Raw genomic sequence first — 20,035 nt, forward strand, 5'->3', positions numbered from 1 at the left:
GTCCGACTTCGACTTCGACTTCAAGAGAAGCTTTTCTGCAATTGGCTGTGCAAATGTCGCCCATGTGGGTGCCGACGACCGGCTGCAAAGTGGGTTAAGATGATTCATGGGATGCTACAGGGAAAAAGACAACAATTTAGAAGCCAAGATTGATTCTGAGCGTGGGCGATGATGAGTTGGTGTAATATTTGGCAATATGTGGGATAGCATGGCAAAAAAAGCTGCCATGGGATGGTAGGGAAGGTAGAACTGGATTGGGGATATGCCAGATGATGGTTTAGGATCGAAAGATCTCCCACAGTAATCGAATGTCTTCAGGGCAATCATTTACCCTGAAAACCGTGGGAAACTCCACACTTAAGCAAACGTATATGGTTTCTAGCCAGATATTTCCCAGATTAAAGCTCTAATTATGGGTTTTCCACTTCCTCATTGTCTGCTAGCCTTCCACCAGATCCGTATAAGCCCGTATTGGCTATAACCTATTCATTATTCTTCGAATTACACTCGTACCGAACAATGACCTTCCTGGCAGATACGATTCCATAGACCACATACCGATTTGGGTATTGGATCATTGTATGGGCTGCCCGGGAGTGCAGAGCTCCAGCCCCCACTCACGACATGGCAGAAACATTGCTCAATGTGGCGGCGGCGGCATGTGGCACCACTCAGACAACAGGCTCCTGCAGCACTCTGGACCGCACTATTGGCTCCGCCATCGGCTCTGGTCTTGCCTCACTCGTGGTTCAACTCCTGGCCCCCACTCCCACTCCCATTCCCAATCCCAGAGTCAGCTGTTGCCGCGGACAAGTGCACTATAATTGGCCTGCAACCAAGCGGCATGCCCCCATGCCACTGCGACATGGCCCGAAATCAATACGCAGCTTTTTATGGCCCGAGGGGGGGCACAAGGTTAGTAGATTTGTGGACTTTCAGTGCGTTCGATTTCGTTTTCGACTTTGATTTGGTTTTTGGCGTTTTTTCTTGTTGCTCTTTATGGCATTTTTCGCAGCAATCCGCAATTATGAATGGCCCGAGCCCCGGCCCGGGTTTCGCCTGCCGCTGCTGCTGCTGCATTCTAAATGTCAATGTTACCGCACTCCAGCTCCAGTATCTATGACATCGAGTACGAGTACGAATACGAGTTCGAGCTCTGTGTGCATCTATGCATCTGCGAGATATTTTCATTTCCATTTTGAGTTTCGTTTTTCATTTCGGTTTATTTTTTTTTTTTTCTATTTTTCCTTTGGCGGTGATTGACTTTTGTGCGGGGCGGTATCCGAGAGCTCGTGTGGAATTTCCGCTATTCACGACGACCCACCTTAAAAGTCACAGACTCCGACTCCAATGCGACTCCAATACGACTTTGAGACTTTGATTTGGAATACGAATTATCTGCGTCTGTTACAGATACTCTAGGAAGGGGTCAATGCCGGAAAGAATGAACTTTGGGGTGACTGTCCAATACGTTTCCAATATGTTTCAGCGGAACAGATGTCTATCTGAACAGCAACAGATTTTTGGGTGTGAAGCGCTATTTTTTTTAGAGAATTTAATCGAAATTATGGAACATGGAAATATCGGGATAATTTATACATTTTCTTATGTGAAAACTTTTCTGTCTGTTAATATATTTATTAGAATATTTCCACCAAAATTTCAGGCAAATTCGGGCTACCAGAAAACCCAGAATAAGATGTTATCTATAGGGTTCTAGGGGTATTGTTTCGTTTGGAAATGATTAGGGTCACATTTTGCATTAGTAAATAATTTAAATTAAATAAATTTCATACAAATTTAATATGATACATTTTAAAGAAATATTTAAAAATATTTAACATTTAAAGAAAACAATTTTAATACAATTTTATTTGTATATATTTATTTTTGTATATTATATATTATTATATTTATTTATTATTCATTTATTATTATTTATTATTATATTATTTATATTTAAATCCTATTGGGTTCTATTTAATTTCTTTATGTTTGTATCTAAAAATCGAATATTTAATTGAAAGATGGTTGTGCTTTTCTTTACTATGCCATGTTTCTCTCAGTGTATCTATATGAGTATTTCAATCAAATTTTATAGATGTTTTTTTATTTTATTTTCTTACGATATTCCCAAGTTTCTAGTAAGTTATAGAAGTTTTATAGGAAATATTTCGGAAACAAAGGTTTAAATGGAAAAATATTAGCATAAAGATTCTATTATATAGGAATATTCCAACTGATATTTCTTAGCGTCAATCTGTAGACTCGTTTCTTGGTGCCTTTAGGGTATCCCTGTAAGAGTATCGCATAATTCTACCAGCTGCCGCCCCCCATTATGTACCTTGGTTGCATGTAATGAACAATTTCATGCACTTGGAGATTTGAGCTTGGGGCTTGGGGGCCATAAATAACGTGGCGGGGCCCATTGTGCGTTAGCTGCCACTGAGAAATCGAATCAATCATTTTGCACACACGAAAACGGAACAACTTGAAAAGAAAACAAAAAATGCAATTGTTTTCCACGCGGGGAAGGGGGGAGTTGTGGGGTGGAAATACGGACAGACCGTATTATGACAGCATTAACAAAGCGCCAAAGCCAAATTAAAGTGTTTAATTAACACAGAAACAGAAAAAGAGTTCAACAAACACACGGGCACACGGCACACGGCACACGAGCGGAAAAGAGAGGCTCGACATGCTCGAAAATCGCTCATACGCTCCGTTGAACCTCGGCAAAACACGCATGAGGAAAGACTAAACAGCCGGCGAGTGAGTACGAGTGAATGCGACTGAACGAATGTGAGTGTATTCGAGTATGCCAAGGTGTACCAAGCTCTTGATTAATTGTGCAATTGCAATTGAATTAAAAGCGTGTAAATAACTCGAGCAGCGAGGAGGAAATCAAGAGAAATGCTCAAGGAGGAGCAGCGTCACCTGATATGCAAAGGAGTCGGAGGGGGGCGGTGGCGAGGGGCGAGGTGCGGGGGACTTTGGGAAAAAGACAACCTGATGAGCGGACAGACCAGCCGGACAGCGGGTTAAATTGAATTTATGGTAAATGCAAATGAGCGGGAAACAGAAAATAACAAGAAAGACAGAGAGACAGAGAGACCGAGAGACCGAGAGACGGTGCTTTGTGGCTTTGAGAGGCGAAGTTTTAGATACACTTTAAGAGGAGTTTGCAGCCGATTAGATTTAGCTGAAATAATACTACAATTAGGACAGCTTTTATAGGGATCTCTAGTACGCCGATCTGTACGATTTTGTATTACAAAATTTTCCATTTCTGGTTTCAGCCAGAAATCGTTTAAAGTTATTGCATCTAAAAATTAATAAAAAATATAAAAATATATACAAAATATATACATACATATATGTAAATACATGTATCTTATGAGGTCGTAGATGCTTCCTTCTCTGCTGGAAATAGTCATATCCCTCCCTTGTTAGGGTATTCCATTCCACATGAAATTGATTGAGACGAGCGAAATATGCAAAAAAGGAACAAAACACAGACATGTAGATGCAGATATGTTTTTAAACATGATATCATACATACATATATGTATGTATTTATGTATCTCCCAAGACTAACAAAAAAGCAAGGAATAAACTCCGTTAACATTGTGCACACGAGCGAATTGCTCTCTGGCGATTACGATTAAACACGCTTGTAAATACTGGATCAAAGCAAGAAAAAACAGCAGCAAAAATACAACAAAAAACCATAAAAAGAAATACTGAAAAGAAAAAATACACGAAAGATATTCATAAGTCAAGCTGCTACTGCATCGAGGTCGAGGCGAAGGCGACCCAGGAAAGGCTTCCACAGCCAGAGGAAAACAGGAAAGAGGTAATGGGAATGCAAAGATTTGATGGAGCCACTCGATGAACTTCCGCTGGAGATGGAGAAACACTTAAAGGAGAAAGAGAGAGAGGGGGAGAAAGTGAGAAATTAATCGCAATAAGGAAATGGAAATAAAGTTCTAAGAAGCAGGAGAGAAGGAAGGAGAAAGGAGAAGGGGAATACAATATAAATTGGAGGGAAATTTTTTATACAGGTTAGAATATAAAGAACTTAATATAATATATATATAAATAATAATTGATCAAAACTAAAAATATAAAAACTATGTAAATACGGAAAAATATAAAAGAAGTGACTTATAGAAACTGAAAAATCATGGAAAAGGCTAAGGAATCAACGTTTTAGATGATTTATGAATAAAAACTAAATTAAATAATTATCAAAAAATAAAAAATAAACATCGTTTAAAAATCGGACGATTACAAAAAGATAAACCAAATATGAAAGAAACCAATTTTGAAAAATTTACATATATTACAAAATAAAAGCAGCAGTTCTGTAGATCATATAATTATATCAGAAGAGGAATAAGTGCATCGAATCTTGTTCTATATTTTCTCTATATCTTTGTACAGATTCAGGAAAATTAATTATAATAAGATCCATCAGAAACGTTTTCCTTAAACTTTATTCATAGAAGGACTCTCTTGTTTCCACATCTACTGGACTTACCCTCTTTTCTATTATGCCCAATATACCCCTTGGCTGCCAGGGTAGCCGTATCGTGCGATAAAAACTTTTCGCTTTTCGCGTTCAATTGAATCCGCTAACTGTTCGACTGAGTGAGTAATGTCCAAAACGTTGACAACGACACAGATCTGAGGAGGGGGAGTACAGCATACCTGTACCTATAGCTATACTATATATATATTTATATAGAGTTGTAGATATATCTGTATCCATAGGTACAAGCAATCATCCGTATCCGAAGCACACACACACTCGAGTACTCGACGGCCCACGACAACGCACTTAAGTGCCTTCGTCTACAGCTCTATAGCTCCGATTCGCTACCCCTACCCCTGCCCTCCTCTCTAAGACTCCGTGGTCTGTGGTTCCGTGCCTTACATTACTCGACGACTCTTTACCGATTCGCATTAAGCCGCTCGCTGCTGCCGCCGCTGCTGCTGCACGTTTCTTACATGCCAATGGATATTTTCTATATGTAGATATGGGGCCTTTTTTTATGGGTTTAGTTTTGTGGTCAAACGGGTTTAAATTTATTTATGATTGGATTTGATTTTATTAAAATAAAACGAGCGAAAAGCCCCACATACTCGTCGGAAAAAAGCGAAACAAAGTCAGCGGGCGGTGTTCGTAATTGCCACTGCCGCAAGGAGTGCTGATCAATTGATGCGGGTGTTGAACGGACGAGGAGGAGGAGGAGGAGGAGGGGGGCAGCGATCTCTAATGGCTAATACAGTTGTTAGACAAAAGAAACATTTATCTGTGGCCCCACTTCCGCATTGAGGCTAACGAAAAATAAATAATAATCTACACACGAAAACACTATCGACTTTGGTTATCTCAAGATGAACATCGCAGTGGAGGTGGACTTTGGAATGGGAATGCGAATGAGAGCGGAGGAAGAGTATATTGTGCTGGGGAAAAGTCAGCGCTTCATTCAAATGCCGATTGCCTCCACATTTATTTGTTTCGCCTCTGATTCAGTGGGCTATTTGCTGGCGCAATGCCTTGCCTGGTGAGACTCCATAATTGCCTGCCCTGCCGACTGCGAAATGCCCGACAACCACTAGAGATGAGAGCGTGAGGCCATCAGGAAGTTCATTCAAAGATGGCCAAAGTCAAGGGCTTAGAAGACTGAAAGAATGGTAAAGAACGTGGGGTTTGGGCGTGGGAAGAACAGTAAATGAAGTGATGAACAGAATGGGAAGAAATCTTTAAAGATGAGACCTTAAAAGACATTAGAGACAGTAATTGATTGGAGAATCGCAATGTCCAGAGTTTCCAATGGAAATGATGAGAACTCAATCTCTATAGAACGGTAGAATGTCCTATGAAGTTCCTTCAAAGTATATTTGAAAGAGGAAGCTTTGGGTGGAGCTAATAGACCCATGGAGACACTGGAGTGCCCTCTGCACACACAGATCTCCCCTGGGTCTCACGCTGCCATCTCCATTTGCAGATGATACCTCGTACCGCCTTAACCGTGTCCACATTTTGTCAGCGATTTGCACAATGTGCACATGCCTTTTGCCTGCTACTTGTACTTGTATCTAATTTAGCGCTTGCCTTCTTGCCAATACTCGCATTGTGTGAGGCTCCAGAGCCCCAGCTCCAGAGCCCCAGCGACGCGACGCGACGACTCCTCCTCGGCCTTTTCCTCTCAGGCTCTTTTTTTTCGCTTTGTTTGGCAATTACAAAATTTGTAATTTCAGGTGCGATGCGCCGCGGGAATCTTAAAAAAACCAAGTCGCTGGTCGTCTGTCGTCCGTCGCTGGGGCTGTCAAGAGGCTTGCGCAAACTCCAAATAAGAAATAAAACTCGTTAGAGCTTGGATCGAGGCGTCTATGGTCTGTGGTGTCTATGGTATCCATGGTATATGGTAATCCATGTAATCGCTCTAATCTTAACAAGAATGCCGCACCGCAGTGTAGCACTTGGGGCCCGTGGCAAAGAATGTCAAAAAACTTTCATGAAATTGTTTTCGAAAATGATTGCCCTCCAAAATTGAAGCCAAAAATTGGTTCAAAGAGAAGTGTATGGCAGTGCAAAATTGTTTTCTTGCGGGCGGGCACTCCTCAAAATAGTTTTTCAATGCGGTAGCCATGTCCATGTCATTTGGGGCCCTTTTGTTGCGGCCATCTATCTATCCGTATCTACTCGTATTCATATCTATGGCTCGTATCTGCATACAATGCCCATTCAGAGGGTCTCCGAAGTCAGGTATTTATCGCCAGATATCCAAAGCCCATTGTTGGGCCAAGTTTTTAATGTGTAGCACCGGCACCGGCAACGGTGGCGGTGGTGGGGGGGAGGGCGGGACCTCGTCCATAATGACACTAAAAAACATGATATTGTGGTTTTTTTTTGCCCAAAGCACAAAAATTCATCTCATCTTTCTCTTGAGTCATTATTGGGTAGCATTGAACGGTTTGAATTGGCGGTGCGATGACGATGATGGGCCCCGTTTTATGTTTGTTTTTTGTGGTAGCCATGAAATTTGCATAGCAAACCTCTCCTCCTCCTCCTTCCGCCTGACAATTGAAATTCGCTCCTCAAAAGGTTAAATCTTAAATGGCATTTGGATAATGCGATGATGCCAGGGGGAAAAAAAAACAACACCAAGTCAAACAATTGAAATCACTCGACTGCAGATACAGATACAGATACAGTTGCGGTTGGCTACAGATACAGATACTCGTACAAGAAGGGGAATTGATTTCGTTTTCGTCGCTTTTTATTTGACTTAACATTTAGCCCTGATTGATGGGGGCGTGATAAACTATTTTGCATTTAAAGGTGAGGTCTGATTCGGTCTCGGGTTTTGCTCGATGGGAAGCCATAAAGGTGAAGATTCATTTTGGGGAGCAGCACTTTGGGATGGGAAACCGTTCCTTAGATGGAAATGGTAACAGATGATGGATGGATGGATGGCTATGCAGATAGATAGATTGATACTTGTTTGGGTAGATCCAAGGATCTTTTAGGTTGGAAGATGAATATTTCAGAGAACCATTGAAATTTGTTTTAAGAAAGAGATCTTTAGGCCCGAAGATCACATAAATTGAAGTACTTCCCTTCCAGAAACACCCTAATCTCTTTCCCTTAAAGACCACCACAATTTCTTCAGGTTAGCCCCAGGCACTCTTCAATTTTTTTTGTTGAACAACTTTCAACACTTTCCACCCCACATCTTATAGCCCCGATTTCTTTCAATAAACTTTAGCAATCCATCACAATCTATCGCAATTTCGATACAGCTTTTATTCAATTATTAATTAATGTTTTCCATACCTTTCGCTCGGCTCCTCCCAGGTCTTTAATCTCAGTTTTGTGCAGCCAATCCCCAGATCGCCCACAGTCGCCTCGCAGCTCTTTAACCTTGCGGCACACATTTGGCACATGCCACACGGGCCATGATTACCCCTATATCATCATAAACAATCGGCCAGACGGCCGGCTTTTGGGGCAACACCCCCAGCAGGTCCATATAGGCCTATCTATAAGTCTCCCGATCTGCAGCACGCCTCTCCTCTCTTTCTGTGTCTCTCTGTGTGTCTCTCCCCCTAAGTAAGATTAATGAAAACATATGCAAAACAAATGCGAATGCGTTATGGTGGGGTGGGGTGGGGAGGGGAGGGGAGGGGGACAGGCTCCAAGTGACACAGAAATCGAATGGAGAGACCCGGCACGTAATTGAACAAGCTATGATTGTCGCCGGAGTCGGGTAGCAGTGCGCGAGTACGAGCCGCGTCGAGTCGGTGATTACTCCAAGTCAAAAGAGAGAGAGAGAGACAGTGGTTACAGGGGGTAAAAGAGAGAGGGGGGGAGTGTGTTTTGCATTCGGATTAGCATAAATTGAAGCCCGGCTCTTGCTGCGAGTGTCAATAGGTGTGTGTTTGTGTACGGCAGACGCCGCGCCGGCAGTAACTAATGAATACATTTGCATGGGCATGACTGTCCCGATGTACTATCCCCCCCCCTACACCCTCCCTGCCATCACGGTGCTCCTAAGCGGAGAGATGGGGAGATAAAAAGGTCAGCAGCTGATCTGGGTAATAGAGATGGCACATATGATCGATATTATCGGGAAATGTATAGTCGAAGAATTATGAAAAATATATATATATATAAATAGATTGTACATAGAATGAAAAAATTATTGATTCCATCATTGACATCGATACTCTTTGTATTAATAATTGATATATCATAAAAAAAAACCTAAATAAACAAAAATAATAAATAATAAATCAAAAAAAAAATAATAATAAATAATAAAAAATAATAATAAATAATAAATAATACAACAAAAAATAAATAAATAATAAATAATACAAAAAAAAAACATAAATTATAAAAGAAAATAATAAACAATACAAAAAAAAACCTAAATTATAAAAAAAAATATTAAAAAAATAATAATAAATATTTCAAAAAATTATATATGTATATTAAAAAAAAATTATAATAAATATTAAAGAAATAATAATAAAAAAAATCGAAAAATTAAGAAAAATATAATGGGAAGATAGATTCAAAAAAACTATTAATTAAACCGATATTCTTTTCAATAATCTTCTTGGAAGAAAAAATGTCTTCTATATATACATTTTCCTTTGCAACTTTTGAGTAATGCCTACATTTGTCCTCCTCTAATTTCTTCTAATTTATTAAATAATCGATCGATATCTCGATATATTTTTCCCATATTATATTTTCATCTTCATCCAATTATCAGTCGAACTTCAGTCAATCAATATTTGTTCCGATCTTTGCCTTTCAACATAATCACATCCCCAATCAGCTGTGCCCCCGGCTTGCGCTTATCCGCATTCAGACAAAGGCTCTCGTCTATGCTGCACTGCTCGCTCCACACTGCACCGTCGACTCGCTGGCTCAGGCCTTCCCATTCGCACTGTTCAACATTCAACGGAGATAATTGTTTCGCATTCGTCTCGCCAGCAAGTCACGACATGACTGCATTCCACACAGCAGAGCAGAGCAGAGCACCGCAGAGCAGCGCAAAGAAGTGCAGATCGGATCGCAGCAGAGTGAAGCAATTATAAACAAATCAACGCAATATACAAAAATTGTTTCTTTTTTTTTGGTCGTTGCACTCACGGAGAGACGCCACTCCACTTGGCTGCACTCGAAACCACTTCCGTGTCGAAGAAAAAGGAGCTTAAGCTGGAGCCGGAGCTGGGAATGGGAATGGGATTACCTCTGGGGAGAGCGCGCGCATCCTTCGGCGCCATTAAGCTGACAAATTGTTATCGTGGCCGTCGCCGAGTCTCCAAGTCGTAAATTAAGAGTCACTTGCTCCGCGCCAGATACGGATAGGGGATTGGATAGGAGGGGATTGGCTTGCCATCCGTCCGCCGAGAGCCTTTCACCCACTTTCGGCCACCGGGGCAATGCATCATGCACTTGTCAGAGAGTGAAAAAATCAACAACAGGCAAATCGAAAGCGGATTCCAAAGCGAAAATGGTTATACTCTATACGAAACCAAGCTACGACGATCCACGATGATTATTTGTATAATATATTCATCGCACAATCTATTTATATCCGTACTCCACTTCCTCGGGCATCCATACGCCCCCCCGGCACTTCTTGTATAAATTAAACGACTCTTCCATTGAGAAAGACTCTTCAGCGAATCAGAGAATGTGTGGCGTTGGGGGAGGAGAAAGCGACGGTGGCTGCTCCACTTTTGGCTGCGTTACGCAATCACCATCACGTTGCCGTCTCCAACGTCTGTCGGGCCGTCTGTTCGTCTGTCTGCAACGCAGTTACAGTTACAAGACACTCGAACAATGCTCACAAAAAGAAAGAAGCAAAACAAGACTCGATGCGTCTGGCACAGTCCCAGTCCCCCCCCCTCGATTCCCTCGTAACGTCTCTGAGTGGCAGGCAGCCCCGTCGTCTGCTGACCCACGGAGTGGACATCCCATGTTGCTGATTGGAGTTTCATTACCATCGCAAGTTGCAAGTCTGGCTGCTGCCCCGTTGCCGCTGCCGTTCCTCCTCCGGGGTGATATAAATCAAATGGCCTGAGACTCCGACTGCGACTGCGACTGAGACAATGCATCAACTGAAGGCGCTGCTAATGCCGACTCTCTCCGTCTCTCTTTCCCCTCCTGCCTCTGCCTCTTAAGTGCATCTCTCTCTAATGGTTTTAGTTGGGACAAATGCCACAGATATTGACATTTTCCGTTTACATTTCGCTTCATTTCGTTTTGTTGTAGGGTATACCCTTTAAAGGGGGGGTAGTATCTTTTCCTACAGATGTTTTTTATGGAGTCAAAGATGCTTAATGGATCTTTAAAAGTATCTACAGCATCCACAGTAACGTACATAAAGAGCATTGGTTTCTGTGAGAACTTAGGAACGCCCTTGATTTTGTATACCTTTCGGAATCGTTCAGATCTGTTTTTGGAGTGTTTAAAAGTAATATTTTGTAGGAAAAACTATGCCGTTTAAAAAGATTTATACCCGAATTCTGTGCATCAGACAAATCCTAATCAAATGGGATCAAATTTTAGTCCATTTTTCATTTCAAAAATTGTAAAAAATAATTCAATAAATTCACGCTCATAAAAATTAGCCAATCTTATAGAAAATTGATTAGTTTATCGAATAAAATTATTCTTTCGTTGTAAATAGCGATGGAACTGCTTTTAAAACAGCAGTAAACTGAAAAGTTATTGCTGTGCCAACACTTAAATCCGACACTGTATATAAAGAAATATAAATATATCGCTCAAAAGACTTAAGAATAACATTATTCCTACTACTGATATTCCAATCCAACTTAAAGAACTACAGTGGAAAATATATAGCCATAAATCTCACCAATTCGGAAACCATAAATATATCTCCCAAAGGGTATCCATCGCTTCGTTCCGTTCATTCCACCTTTCCTTCTTTGTTTTTTAACTGATTTCAAATCTCCAAACTGACATGAGAGACAATTTCTGTTACGTTTCTCCAAGATTTTTGGGGAGAAGGGCACCACCACGAAAACCCAGACTCTTTGTGGCTCTTTCTTCCTCCTGTGTTTTGTGTCGCTTTGACATTTTGTAAACACTTCCGCGTGCTCTGATTGTTGTTGTTGTTGTTGTTGTTTTGTCGATGTTGGTATTATTGTAATTGATGGTTTCATTTTGTGGATTGGCTCTGATTTCTGTTCGCGTGTGTGTGTGTGTGTTTATATCTGGTTGCATTTAATGACGGTTATTTGTGGGTGATTGTGCTTAGATGACAATCGCGTGAGTGGTTTTCGCCTCGGGGGGGGAGTTTTAGTTGAACTAAATTATTCACATGCATTCATTATAAACCTTTTACGATGAAAGAGGAAATACGTCAGAGCATAGGTCATTTATTTACTCTTTCCCTGCCTTTGGGGTCATCATTTTGTCGTGTATTCGTAATCGTTTTTGGTAAGGGCTACTGTCTGAAATATCTTGTTCATTTTTATAATCTTTTCTTCTTGTTTTTAAGGATAAGTTGGGGGTATGTATCTGAAATCTATCCGGTAGTTGGTAGTCACCTTTTTTGATATATTTTCTGGGTTCGGGGTCACCTTTTTTTAAAATAATTTTTCTTAGTTTGGGGTCATCTTTTTTCATATAATTTTTCTTAGTTTTGGGTCACCTTTTTGGATAATTTGAACTGATTATCAGAAGTATCCTTAAGTTACCAAAATATACTTTATTGTAGATTGTTTCACACACTTTATTCCGTGTAATCTGTGACTCAGATTCTTCGATTCTCCTCTCATTCACCTCTTAAGACATATCACCAGAAAGAAAATCCAAGTATTTAGTATTTATTCCACACCTAAGTGATGTCACCACTTTTCCATTTCCAGCTTCCGTTTAAGCCACCTTTTTTGTGGCCCCTTAACCTTTATATCTTGGAATACGAGAATCTACCTAAAGCTTGAGATGTAGGTCAGGGCTGCCTCTTTTTACTGCAAGCTTCCTATGGGAAATCCCCTTGAGATTCTGTGGCTTTCATCCTTCATCCGTTTCACAAAACGCATCGAATTACCTTGCTGCCTATTCACGAAACACCCATCCATCTAGCCATCTGTTTACCCAGTATCTATCCATCTTAACAACCTACGACAAGAGTAATTACATTAATCCATAGGCACGCGCCGAGGCGGCTGTCAGCGGCTTCTTCAGCGCGCACCTTCGTCTGCTGCCTCGAGTCGACTCTCGTTGTGGTGCGTGCACCGCCCGCAGCGCCATGAATATCAAATAACCAATCAACGGATAACAAAGTTGCTTCTCTTTTTTGAACACTAATCCAAAAGGCAAAGAATCAATCAATGGCATGGGGACAAGGACAAGGACAAGGACGAACCCAAATCAATCAAAAAATCAAATCCAAAAAACTTTTGTGTGTGTGCCAACAATATTCGTTTACATGCAAAGTAATCCACGCAATTTTTAAACTTTTGTTGGCAGCCAACAAAAGAGGCGACAAGAGTATTCATAACCCTATCAATAGGGGTGTTTGTGCCAGCATCCTGGAGCATCCCCCTTCCTTGGCAAACTTTCGGGGCGAAGAATCAGGCTCTGGATTGATTATCCCAAATGCAAATTGAAGCGAAATTCAGTTTTTGCGCCGAAAGTCATTTGTCAATGTGACAACTGCCGCCAGCCACCGTTCTCTCTCTCTCGTCTCATCTCGCTTTTTTTTTTTTTTTGCGAAATTATGTGCGAGCATTCCGCTGAATGATTAATTTCGATGCGATATGGCCAGTGCTTCCAGGGGATTAGCCTGGACATTGGCTACTCCCCGCTTGCCCGATTTGCCAGCCTGTTTGCACAAATGTTTAAGTTGTTGTGTCAACAGGAGGAGGAGCAGCAGGAGCAGGAGAGAGAGAGAGAGAGAGGCACAGACAACGCAATGTGCTGATAATTAATGATCCGAAACATACACACATATCCCCCGAACAGGATACCATGGACCGGCCGGCAGTGGACCAAAGGTATTAGCATGATAAATGAGCCTCACCTCACTCTCTCTCTCACTGGCACTCTCTCCCTCCCTCCCTGTTTGCTCTGCTAACCCACTCACTGAAAATCGCTGAAATTATGTAATTGGCCAACGCATTTGGCCAGGTTCAGTGCGATTATTCAGTGCCCTGTCAGGTTGTTGTGCCAGACCCAAAGATGATTTATCTTCATCCGCCTCCCCGCCGTCAAGAAGAAAACCTCTAGATATCCCAGACAACCCCGACCTGACCCAATTCCTAGTTCCACCCTTCTTTGTCCTGTCCTTTGAGTCGTTTACTGCATTATTGAACAGCTGCCTGCTGTTTAAGGTGACAAGCACGCTTCGCTCCTGTAAATATCCTTCTTGGAGGGAGGGGTGGAGGAGCGGAGGAGCGGAGGGTCTCCTTTTTCGACTGTTTCGCACCTTAATGTGGTGGCTTTTGTGCTGATGGCTCTACGAAGAGTAGTCCATGTGGATGAGCCACTCCGAGGTCCAAAGGGACTGGGATAGGAGTAGGTCTGGGGATGTATGCGTGACTCACGTTGGGGTAAAGGTAGAGGCAACGAAAGGAGGCTAGAAAGAAGAGGTAAAGCTTCTCTCTTGAGCTGCCCGGAAAGATCTATAGCACCTATGTAATGGTAGGACTGTTGTACAAGTAATCAAAGGCTCACGTGGCTCCTTTCCCATCTCTAGCTGAAAAAACTAATCGACAATCGACAGGAAGAGCTCTTCTTGGCCATCGCGTAAACAGCTCACGTGTGGCATGGCCTCCATCACTGATTGAATTACGGGCAAGTTGGAATGTGCCTGCCCTCCCCCCACCCACCGCTGACACCTCTTCGCAAGCACCTAACCCCCCCAGACAAACCCATTTTCCGATAACTTTTGAAACATGACCGTTCTAAAAAGTTTCCTGACAGATAGAAGGACACAAAGTCCCCAGCAAATTGGCTAGCTCTCCAGAGAGAGGGGGGAAAAAAGCATTCCAAATGGGTGGGCGCTTCCCTTGGGGTGTCCTTTGGGGTTGGGCGGCGGCTTGGCCTTTATTGATGGTGTCCATTTGGCGGCTATCCACCTGTTGCTCTGTGGCGGAAAAAAAGGTTCAACCTTTTGCCATTCCGCTGTATCTTTTCTGTGGTTTCACGAGTTTTCCCCCCTTTGCGGGGGGGCTTGAGTAATGGCCCACGTACGCGTTTTGGCGTTTAACTTTTAATTGAATTTGATCGAATGCATGTGATAAAATTAATTGAGGACCAGGGTCTTACCGTTAACCAACCTCCCCCCCCGCACCCCTCCTGTTGCCTGGGTTTCCTTCTCCTTTTCCTTCAGGTTCCCTGCTAGCTCCTCATTTTGACAGTTGGCAAAGTCTGAGCCACTTGACCGAAAGTTTTTAATTGACTTTCGAGAGTACAAACTCCCAGCTGTACAGCCAAAAACCGTCTAAACCGTCCAACTAGTTTGCATATGTATACCCCTCCCCTGACATGTGCCTGCCCCCCACCCAAAACCCCCCTCTCGGATGCCGCTAATTTCTCCCCTCTAATTGCTGTTGCCAATTTCGGGATGCCCGCAAAACTTTTCGACTTAGTTTGCTGCGGCATTTCATTAGCGGTTTCGCTTTACAGTCCTGATATCGAATTGGCCCAGGACCAGGCCCAGGCCCAGGCCTCCCATGCGGGTTGATTGAACTGAGTAAAAGGCTTTGCCTTTTGGCTTTTCATGGGGGCTGTGCACTTTGCAGGGCTTTGTTCTGGCTGGGAAAGGGGCGGGCCAAGCCATAATTTGTTGATGCTTTTATGATAAATAACCCAACAGCAGCCACAGCGGCCACAGAGCCGCAGAGTCGAAAGTCGAGAGTCAGTGGAGCCCCAAACGAGCCCCGCCAGAGCCACAGCAGCCGCAAAGTATGCCATGGAAAAGGCTGCACGAACCAAAAAAAAAAAAGAGTCGAAGACTTCTAAAGAAAAGAAAAAACTGAGCAAGGGACTAAGGACTAAGCCAGGTAGTTGCCCAAAAAGGAGAAGCTCTTGAGCAGGATGTGGGCAATTTGAGTATTTTTCCATAATTTCCGCACACAAAATCCCACTTCCTTTTTCTTCTTCAGCTTCCCATTTATGGTTTAATAAGCTGCAAATAAAAATAAAAGTATATAAAATAAAGGAAGAGCCCAAAACAGACACTGACATCATTATAATAAGTTTAATACTTTTGGCATTGGGAGCAGATTTACGGCAGCTTTGAGCCGCTCGCTAATTTCATCAAACATCAAAAGGAGAGGCCATCAGCCAGCAGCCAGCAGCCAGTAGAGTCCTGTGACAGTAATGTATGCAAATGCCACGGACGAAGGCCCTGCGATTATGTTGTATGAATATTATCCTTTCTGGGATGTTTGTGTAACTTTACCCGAAACATAAAACCCGAGCACAAAAAAAATTTTGCATTTTGTAGGGAGTGAGGGGTGGTAAGAGACGGGGGGATGGGGATGCATGTTAATGGAAAATCAAACGACAAATGATTTTCTGATTTGCACGCGTCGCCTGCCATCAGTTGATTAATTATTGATCTCGAAAAATTTGATTAAGTGAATGTCGTCGACGGGAAATTCAAAGCAAAACAGCGACAGAATGAGTTCAACTGGAAAAAAACAGAGTTTACTTCGAAAGAGATCAGATGAATGACGGCCAGGGGGGGAGACTCTTTGGAGAGCAACTGAAAGGAGGGGATACCCATAGGGCTCACGAATGAAGGGGCTATCCAAAGAACTGCAGAGAGATGGGGCTATCCAAGGAGCTCCTGAAAGAAGGGACTACCTAAAGAGCCCGAAAGAAGGGACTATCCAACGAGCTCCTGAAAGAAGGGACTTCTCAAAGATCTACTGAAAGAAGGGGCTATCCAACGAACTCATGAAAGAAGGGATTCCTGGAGTAAGGAGCTCCTGAAAGAAGAGTCTCCTCAAAGAGTTACTACAGGAAGACACTCCTTACAGAGTTCTCAAACGAAAAGGCACCTCAGAGAGCTCCCAAAAATGATTATCCCGTTCAAAATAGACCCCTCAAAGATCGTTGGTAGAAACCCCTAAGAGGCGTGTCCAAAGCGGTCAACCTGGCCCCGGGATTGACCACAAAAATGGGCCACCAGAAAGTCGTATTGTGTGTGGGTCACCAGCCCACAAAAACCTACAAATGAAAGGAAATATTCAGAACAAAAACTGAACCTGAATGGCATTCAAACAAAAGGCAAATGAGTAAAAAATTGCGCGCAGGCGCAGGCGCAGAAAATTTAATTAAATCGAGCATCGGGCGCAGAATCAGAAGCAACAGCAACCCTCGAAAAACCCAGAACCAGAAATGACACGAGTCCATCAATTTTTCAGGGGAATACAATTCACGCAATTAGACACAGTCTGGGCATTACAGAGAAACCTTTTCAAAATATGCAAAATGTGGGTAGAGGAAACGTTTGTGGATTCGTAGTGGATTCGTTCGACCTGTCAGGAATGACATGAAGGGAAACCGACACACAGATTCTATTAAACAGATAGACATCATCTTGCACTCTACCTGGGATAAAAATCGGTTAAATATTCCAAAATATCAATCAGTCACTTGAGCCCATCGATGTGTGAAAGAAAACTTCATTTGAATATCGAATAAAAAACCCGATAAGAGCAAGTCAACGGTCCCTGGGTCCTCCTCGAGCAGTGTGTGTCCCATCATCATCATCATCCACAGGGTTCACATCAGGTCAAATGGAAGAATATCCAGAGTTGAAGTTGAAATTGCTTCCAGTTGAATGCCGAACAAAAACCCCTGAAAAATCTCCAAGATTGAGCTTCAGCTTAAGAAAATTATTAGGAAAATAGGTCAGCAAATGGTTTGGTTGGCACTGGTGAGGGGAGGGGGGGTCGAAGGGGGATAAATGCAAATGTCTGGAAGACAGATTTTTCCCTTCGCATCAAAATGAAATCAAGTGAAAAAACGACAAAATGCATAAATAAACACAAAGAAAATCGGCAACAGAAGCTCCATTGAGGCTGTCAAATGTTGGTTTTCCTAATTGTTTGTCTAAGGAGAGAGCAAAAAAAAAAACTAGTTTGTTTAAGGGACAATCACAATCCTTGTGGTTCCGCCTTTTTACAGAGAAGCGAGAGAAAAAACCAACCCTTGGTTGAAATGGAGACAAAGCCAACATGTTGGACGTTCGATAGGGACTTCAAACGTGTTGGGCCTGAAGGGATGATTGATCCCTCGAACTTGTTGGAGTTGAGACCTGAAGATCGAACTTGGTTTGAAAGGAAGTAGCATTAATAGGGCCCTGCGCAATAGCCTTGATTGTGAAGCGACTCCTGGCTCACTCGCCGGAGAGATTAAGGATAGATTAAAGATCAAACTTGTCAAAGGATGATTCCTTATAGATTCCTTGTATGTAGATCAAAGATCAAAGCAGGATTATAACCAGGAAAGGAAGTCCAGAGCTTGAGTTCGAACATTGAACATCTAACCTTTCACAGTTGGTTGAGGAAAGACTCTTCTTTCACCTTTCTACCTAATCATAGTGCCTTATTTTAAACCCACCCTCATCCCTCATCCCCCAATTCTCGATCCAACCCAACCCTTTTGAGCCAACCCACGATTTGTCCAATTGTCAGCTCATAAAATATAGATCAGACAGAGAGCAGAATCAATATTGCCAGCTAGTTTATGAGGCTTTGCCAAAAATATGAGAGGCCCATTAAAAATAAATCATGGGACAGGCGCGGCACAACCCCTTAACCCCTCCACAGGCACAACCCCTAACCCTTCGGGCCCGGACATGGACGGACAGGCCGAACGTCACTCAGTCAAGTGTGCAAAAATGCATTAAAACAACGCGCACGCGACTTTTGAGCAGAAATTTTTAAAAAAATATTTGCACTTCACTGGAGGCACAATGAACGGGTTGGGTTGGGCGGAGAGGGGAGGGGATATTCCGATTTTCGGTTGCTTTTTCAGGTATGGAATTGTGGATTGTAGTGCGGCTTTTGTTGTTGTTTAAACCTCTTTGATTACCTCATATCCATGTCAGAGAGAGCGACTTTTTCTGTTTGCATTTCCGGTCCGGCCCTGCAGCAAAAAAAAAAGGGGCCAACAATAGGCCTCAGTCCCTGACCTTGATTCGAGGCGAGGGAGGATTGAACCCACCGGTCTGATGTCTTTATAAATTACAGCCGGTCCAAGTATGCCGTCCACTGATTACCTCTAATTGGCATTCGATTAGACCCAAAGACATTCAATAGTCGGCCGAGTATCGTGTCTAGAAGTTGTGGCATAAATATCACAGCGAAACTGCTTGGTTGGGGGCGACTCGATTCGATTCGCTTTGAATTGATTCTGATTTTGATATGGTCGCGGCTCTGGTTGTGGGCGTCGTCTGGGCTACTTGTTCTACGCGTATCTTTGACGCTGGACTGGCTCTAGATCGGAGATGCAATCGTGAGACCTCACGAGGGGGTGCCTTACTGGGGTTTTACTTTAAATTGGGAATCAGGAAACTCCAAACGGAGCTGTCTTTAGTGCTTGTGAAGGGATGGAGAAATATAAGTCTGGGATAGAAACTTCTAAGAAACCTTTTAATTATAGATTCTTTCCAAAAAAAAATACCATTAAAGGCTTGTCTACTACTTTTTCAAAAGTTTTGGTGTGTGTTTTGTTTTAAAAAGTGTTCCTAACTTATTTATAATAATTGTTTCATGTCTTTCTGAAGAACCTTCTGTAGAAGAGGAAGAAAAATATATGGAAATCTTTATAAATTATACACCAGTCATAAAAGTGTTTAAAATTGGTATACTTTCCCATGACTTACGCGACTCAATGACTTTCAGATCAGGGTTTTATTTGGGAACTTTTACTAAATGGTTCATAATAAGCATTTCTTTAATATATAAATACATATATATATGGGTCTCATCGTATCATTTTTGTATTCTTGAGCATTGATTAAGAACTTTGGGAGGATCATTCTTCAGTCTTTTCCATCATAATCCATAGAATGATTTCATACTTGAGTTTTTAGAGATTTTTTTTTTAGAATTTTCTTTGATTTCTTCCAAGCAGAAGAACTTGATGGATTTACCTTTAGTTCTTTTAAGAGAACCTCGAAGAACTTGAATATTCGAAGTAGATAGAGTAGTCTTTTGGATCCTCAGATAATAAAAGCACTCATAAATTATTTAATTATTATCCATAAATCTAATGTTACGAAGGCCATAAACCACTCGAAAGTTATTTAATTCTGTTGATTTCACTGAATGATTTCCTTCCTGACATGTAATAGAGCCCTTAATCGCATTCGAAGCCACATCTTTTAGATATCTTACAAAATTCTACTCTTTTCGACTGCATAATCACGACTCACCCTCGCATCTCTGCTCCACATTGCATTGACGTGTCGGGGTCAGCAAATGGCCAGAGGAATCGACGACGACT

This window comes from Drosophila miranda, chromosome 4, assembly GCF_003369915.1.
Source record: "Drosophila miranda strain MSH22 chromosome 4, D.miranda_PacBio2.1, whole genome shotgun sequence".
Taxonomy (NCBI): domain Eukaryota; kingdom Metazoa; phylum Arthropoda; class Insecta; order Diptera; family Drosophilidae; genus Drosophila; species Drosophila miranda.